Source organism: Simochromis diagramma, unplaced genomic scaffold (assembly GCF_900408965.1).
Source record: "Simochromis diagramma unplaced genomic scaffold, fSimDia1.1 OVJJ01000691.1, whole genome shotgun sequence".
Classification (NCBI taxonomy): Eukaryota; Metazoa; Chordata; class Actinopteri; order Cichliformes; family Cichlidae; genus Simochromis; species Simochromis diagramma.
The window spans coordinates 46,702-54,119 of record NW_024387299.1 but is presented as its reverse complement, the minus strand read 5'-3'; the positions used below and the strand labels follow the sequence as shown (position 1 = coordinate 54,119).

Below are 7,418 nucleotides of genomic sequence, written 5' to 3'. Positions count from 1 at the left end.
TTATTTTGAAAAGTCTCAACAGGATCTTGAGCTTTATTATGAAAGGTTTATATGGAAAATAAACAAGCAGACACGCGATGGTTTTACCGTCGTTGCTGCTAATGACAACGCATAAAAACAAGCGCTTGTCCGTCCATAATTTGGTTATATTAAATATAGGAGAAAGAGAAAACTTTAAAATTAATATAGCCACTACAGTGAGCATCAAAACCATAAAAAATATTGACGTAAACAGTTTATTTTGCAACACTACAAAACAAACGATAGCTTAAAATGAAACAATAGATGTTTTTATATTGTCATCCAATATATATCGTTATATCGAAGAGCCCTATGCATTTGTCTACTTACTTAACATATTCAGCATTAGCTTCAGTTTTATGCTGTGGATTTTGCTGCTTGGTCTAGATACACTGAGGCTAATTAGATAAAGGTGAGGTTCGTATGTGGGTCAGGACCGGGTGTATGAAAACATCTGCGGATGGACTGAGTGTGACAAGAGTCAAACAGCCACAGCAAAAAGAACAACACTGACAACTTGTCTCTTCATTTCTTTTCAAGAACATTAATTTGCATCACACACGGTATATAAAAATGTAGTTTTAGGGCCAAAGAGGTGTAATTATTATCATTCCAGTCCAGCAGTCCTGATCTTTAAGGTGTCTAGTCTGAAAACAAAGCAAATCTCCTGTGTCAGTGACAGAAACATTGCCAGCTTGTTCACATGTGGTCTCAGTTATACCCTGCTCATTAATGAGATTTAATGAGCCAACAACCAAATGAGGGTTAATGAGCTGGGTGACCCTAACAATACCTAGCACATGCTGATGTGACAGAATGTTTCTTCAGATTGACGGTACTAGTGTCCAGAAGACTACAGAGGGATTCGAAGACAGACCAGAATCACACAGATTAGATTGTGTTAAGAAATATATTCTAAAACACTTCTTCAGTAAAGACTCAGAGAAGAGAAACACACAGAACTTCTTGCTAGTGTAACCCAGTGTTTTTTTTTTTTGTTTTTTTTGTTTTTTTTTTGTAACCCAGTGTTAATTTGGTTATCTGATATTGTGTGATATTCAGTATATATGTATATATCTATATTGGGTGTTATAAAATGTTCTTCAATGATTTTGAGTTGTTTTTTTTTTTATTGCTATTGGTTTGCGGCTGCTTTACGACAGTCGACTGTGGTAGTACATCCTAGCGGGAGGGGCTATGAGCTCACGTGGCTTGTAGCTGTGCCAGAGAGCAAGCTTGGGTGAGCTAGCGGGGAATATCTCCTTCTGCAGTAGCCTTAAAAAAGACTATTGTTCGTTCTCCTGCCAGGTAAAAATCTGTTTCGTATGTATATTATACTATTCCATGTGTTATCATGTGTTTGCTATGATGTGATGTGTAGTAATGGTTATTAAGGTGCTAATCGCTAATCGAGGCTAAGCTAGCAAGCTCGACAATTAGCTGCCATGCTAAGCGGACGTTGGTAGCCAAGTTCGTATGTCACTGTGGGGTTATGAGCTCACGTGGCTTGTAGCTGTGCCAGAGAGCAAGCTTGGGTGAGCTAGCGGGGAATATCTCCTTCTGCAGTAGCCTTAAAAAAGACTATTGTTCGTTCTCCTGCCAGACGCCTCGCTGCTGTGCTGCCTTACTGCTGTGCTGCCTTACTGCTGTACTGTCTCGCTGGTGCCATTAAAGGACAAGCAGCTGCCATCCATTCATCCATCCGGACCTTGATTATTTGGACCGAAGTACTCACACACACGCCCGCACTCAGTGCCATACAGTCTCTTTATTTTGCTGGCCAGCTAACATCATTGTTTTTTTTTCCTTTTGCATTCACAAAGACTATCCAAAGACATTTTGGTTATTGTCAAATAGACACTCTCTGATTACGGACTGAGGAGGTTGTGGTGTTACAACCCCAGGACTGAGAAAAAGGACTCTTTACATAATATATTCATTTGTCTCCTGGAGAAGTGACTAGAAGAAGTGACTATTGATGGAAATATTTTTCTTCTTCTTGTCTTTATTTACATTGTATCCCAGAGAAGTTTTAAGTTGTTCAGGTTGAAACATTTGCACTTAGAGTCTGTTAAGTTTCCTTTGATGTATCAGTGTCAAGCTGATGTTTAAGAGGGTATGTTAAGGACAGATGTGCTCCAGTCCATCCAATCCTTTAAAGTGCTGGACACCGATGGTAAATTGCCATCAGACCCTAAATAAATTGTCCTCTGTTGTTATCCATATTGCTTCACTCATTCTTTGGTGAGTAGACGTATTGGTTACAACTAAAAGTAGTAGGAAAAATTGGCGCCCGAACAGGGACTGGAGTGCATCACTAACTATATCCTGAAGCACATGCACAGACATCTGTGAATTCATCTACTGCTTTGCAGAGAGAGACTATGGAGTTTTGTGACAGGTATGGTTTTGATCCAGAGTACACTGTTTTGTTAAAAGGCGCTAAAGCCGAGATTAAACTACAAGAGGTGCAAAGAGCATTTGCTTTGCTGGATCTCGTTGTCAAAATTCAACAAATAGATAGTCTCCCTGACACTATTTCGTGTCAGTTCATGGAGTGCATTACCCCAATGCTCTTAGATGGAGAACATTCAGCAGATGGGGAGTGTTGGGAGGTTATTCAGATAGATGAGTACTGTCCTCAGGGACCTGACAGTTTTCACCTGGCGCATGATGTGGTCCCACTTGCTCGAGCAATTGATGATGTGACTGCTAGTTTCAGAGAACAAGTAAACGAACTGGCATTAGCATATAATGTGAGCCCCATGACTTTAAATCAGGCTGCAGTGAGCCACATGTGTGGGAAAAATGATACATATAAGGGGTTAGCTACCTCAACTCCTGCCTTGGGAGTTAAAACTCAGTCCACACCCGGTCCCAGGTCAACTGCCGCCTGTGATGATGGCCATGTGCCCAAGGCTAAACAGGCACTTGATGCGGACTCCCTGCTTGTTGATCCTGTGCCAGCGGAGGTTCAGAGAGTTATCGTGGAGCACATTGTAAAACATTACTCGCCCATGCATACTCCCTCTGCTTTTGAGCTCCTCTCATTTTCAGGAAATTCTCCAAAACCCCCTAATGAGGTAGGGCGACTTAGAGCTAAACAGGTACTAAATGACTCTACCCTTTCCGAAGGGCAGCAGCGCCGTGTTTTCCTCGATAGCTTGGCTAGCCCTGCTTTGAATGTGGCCCTTTCTATTGGGTCTCAAGCACCACCAAAAGACTACCTCGATGAGCTTGACAAGGCTTATGGCAATGTCACTGGAGGTGAAGAGCTGTATATCCAGTACCTAGAGACTCATCAGAATAGTGGAGAAAAGGCATCTGATTACTTGCGCCGACTCCAGACGTTGCTGCAGGAGGTAGTTGACGGTAACGGCAGGCCTTCTGGCACCCTCCCACAGCGCTGGATGCTTGTACCAGAGAGCAACTGGAGGAAAAGGAAAAAAAAAAAAAAAAAAAAAAAAAAAGAGTGGAGGAAGTATGTTCGCCCCCTTGTACATGCTTATAACTGTACAAAACATGACGCAACTGGAGGTGCTCAGCCCAGCCCCAAAATGTGGTAGGCCACAAAGGAGGGGAGTGCCACCGGCTTACCTCAGTGACTATCAGGTTGGCTACAAAGTCGATTGTAAGCATCACAGTTTCAATGCGCCGATGACACTTGCATTGCTCAATAACTTTTTCCTGTCATTACAACAACAGATTGCTGGGTTAGTGCAATCTCTGTCAGGTTATAGTGACGGGGACGTCACACTTTAAGCAGGGGTGGATGTAACCCAGTGTTAATTTGGTTATCTGATATTGTGTGATATTCAGTATATATGTATATATCTATATTGGGTGTTATAAAATGTTCTTCAATGATTTTGAGTTGTTTTTTGTTTTTTTTATTGCTATTGGTTTGCGGCTGCTTTACGACAGTCGACTGTGGTAGTACATCCTAGCGGGAGGGGCTATGAGCTCACGTGGCTTGTAGCTGTGCCAGAGAGCAAGCTTGGGTGAGCTAGCGGGGAATATCTCCTTCTGCAGTAGCCTTAAAAAAGACTATTGTTCGTTCTCCTGCCAGACGCCTCGCTGCTGTGCTGCCTTACTGCTGTGCTGCCTTACTGCTGTGCTGTCTCGCTGGTGCCATTAAAGGACAAGCGGCTGCCATCCATTCATCAATCCGGACCTTGATTATTTGGACCGAAGTACTCACACACACGCCCGCACTCAGTGCCATACAGTCTCTTTATTTTGCTGGCCAGCTAACATCATTGTTTTTTTTTCTTTTTGCATTCACAAAGACTATCCAAAGACATTTTGGTTATTGTCAAATAGACACTCTCTGATTACGGACTGAGGAGGTTGTGGTGTTACAACTCCAGGACTGAGAAAAAGGACTCTTTACATAATCATTTGTCTCCTGGTTAGGAGAAGTGACTATTGATGGAAATATTTTTCTTCTTCTTGTCTTTATTTACATTGTATCCCAGAGAAGTTTTAAGTTGTTCAGGTTGAAACATTTGCACTTAGAGTCTGTTAAGTTTCCTTTGATGTATCAGTGTCAAGCTGATGTTTAAGAGGGTATGTTAAGGACAGATGTGCTCCAGTCCATCCAATCCTTTAAAGTGCTGGACACCGATGGTAAATTGCCATCAGACCCTAAATAAATTGTCCTCTGTTGTTATCCATATTGCTTCACTCATTCTTTGGTGAGTAGACGTATTGGTTACACTAGCAAGGGCAGTCTCCAGTACTGAGACTCGCGCTGAGAAACTGCCCCGGTCTTTATTTATACTTCAGTGAGCGTTTGTTCCCTACATTGGAATGTGGAGGTGTGTGTGTGTGGCGGGGGGGGTCAGAGTGTGACCCCATAAACGACTTCCCTTAACCTGCTGGTCTGGAAAATCTAACAGTTCATCTATATGTAAAGAAGGCACTTAAACTAAAACAGACATAGCTACGTTAAAACAATAAAACAAGGTAGGGCTGCTCGATTATGGCAAAAATGATGATCACGATTATTTTCACTGAAATTGAGATCTCGATTATTTGACAATATTTATTTATACTGACTAATAAGTACAATTTTCCATTGACATTCCCTCCTGTTGTCAGTAAAACTTTAAGTGAGATACCAGTTTGTAACATCTTGTTGTACATTTTCTGTCACATCGTCATTAATCACACAAAGTCTTCATGTTCCAACAGGTCGGGGTCATTATCATCATCACTTGTCATGGCTATGTATGCAGCAACAGTAGAAAATATTATGTAGTTAATCATGAGTTTTAGACATGGCAATATACACGTTACAAAGACACAAAATAAAAGTAAAAATATCCCAACTCCGATGAGTAGTCTTTTTAGCACCTGTAACCAGGAGCCAGTGTAGAACCAAGAAAACCAGTCACTTGTATCACTTACATAGTCCTGATTTTGGGCCTGCTGGATCTGTCTCAAAGCACTCAGGGCGTCAGTCATGTTTGATGAATGTGCGTCTTCTTTATGTAAATGCAGCATGTGTTGTTGAAGAGGACACAAAGTCCCCTTTCTCTGCTAGTATCATAGAGTAGTTCTTCCCTGGGAGTTGGTCCAGGAACACATATAGTGTGGGGTATGTTGCCGTGCTGGGTAGATGGGAACAGACATAGTCTGTATTTGCCGATTCTGCTTTTGTTCTGTCGTGAATATAACGGTACCAGGCATTGTGCTATGGAATGCCAGGACTGCCATAATGAATTAATTAAATACACCATTAAATAATTAATTAAATGTGTCAATAATTAATTAAAATGTGAAATACATAAATAATTAATTAAATGTGTCAATAATCAATTAATTAAATGTGTCAATAATTAATTAAAATGTGAAATACATTAATTACTCAAATATGTCAATAATTAATTAATTACATGTGTCATAACTATTTATTTAATTAATTAATTCCAATTTTAATTAATTATTGCCACATTTAATTAATTATTTAATGGTGTATTTAATTAATTCATTATGGCAGTCCTGGCACTCCATATTGTTCATCCACGGATGGATGTGGTCTTGCATCATGTCTCTTAGGTGAGAGTTGTCGTGTGTCCATCTTTTCTGCCTTTCTCCTGGTTCAGCTGTTGTTTGCGTCAGCTGGGGTCCTGTAAGGGTGAGCGTCTTAGTCAAGGTAACCAAGAGGGTCCTGGTCGCACACAGGTCCGTCACGCCTCGCACTTGGTTGCCCTAGAGTTGATCAGAGGCTGGAGGCTGAAGTGCGAGCTTACCCTACGGGGGCTCAATCAGCACTCCCCCCTCACCACTGAAACAACCAAGTGTGAGATTTCTCTATTGTGCTGTCTTGGGGGTGCCAGGGCTTCCTGGGACCTCAACCTTTTTGCAGTGGCTCTGATGTATCCAGGAGGGTCTCTCTGCTATTTTGCAGGCAGTTGAAATGGTCAGAAGCACTTGACTTGGCCTCTATCAACCCCCATCACCTCACTTCAGGCCTTCATCCTGCAGTAGGAATACTTATGACTCTTCTACTGTCCATCCTCTGCAGAAAAACCCCTTTGTGGAAAAGGGTGCTGGGTCCAGTTATCTTACTGCTGTTATGATCCCAGCAGTCTTCAGTGTGCCAGGGTATGCACAGTATAGTGACACAGCATTAGGTGATGTTCACAGGAAACTGCTGTCATCACCACCATAGCTTCTGGTTCCTGTGCTTTCACAGAATCATGATGTCATCCTTAGACTCCCTCTGCGCTGTCGATGGAGCTTGGCACGCTCCCCTCATCCTTCAGGTGCCCGTCTGTTGTCCACAATCTCCTCTGTTGGCCTCTGGAAATCCCCCTTGGCACAGCTCTCATTCCAACGCAGTTTCATGGTCCTTGCTGTGGCTCCAAAGTCTGATCTCATGATGGGCCCCAACCAGCTTGACCTTTGACCTCAACCACTGCCTGTGCTGTCAGCTGTGCCTGGAATGGTTCTCGCTTCTTCACTGGGCCTCTGAAGATTTCTCAGGAGATTACTGCTGCACCTGTATTTCCTTGCTAGGAGGAAAAACTTCTATTTGGAGAGCATGTCAACAATCATCAAACCACATTCTTTAGTTCAGTGAACTTCACTTATAGGCCATCAAAGCCTCATCTGAACATGGATGCATCACTTGCATAGGTTTAATACCCGTTGAATGAACTGTTAATCACACAAATCGCTGCAAAACTCATATAAAACAAAATTTAATGTTAATTCCAAAATTTTATGTTAATTCATTGTTTCATATTAATCCTGGATCCCTCCTCTTGACACATGGACACTCCCATGAGTCAACTCATCAAAATCAGATTCCTGTCTTAAAGAAAAAGATTAGCTAGATCATATCCCAGGTAACATCAGGGCATCTCCTCCCCTGGAGCAGCACCACC

General features: G+C 42.0%; 1 long non-coding RNA gene across 1 annotated transcript; it reads left to right on the top strand.

Moving 5' to 3' along the window:
- The first annotated feature begins 1,047 nt into the window (after positions 1–1,047).
- Positions 1,048–1,931, top strand: LOC120716547. Its single transcript, XR_005691977.1, has 2 exons — positions 1,048–1,329; positions 1,625–1,931. It is a non-coding gene; the product is annotated as an uncharacterized LOC120716547 (long non-coding RNA).
- Positions 1,932–7,418: the final 5,487 nt, after the last annotated feature.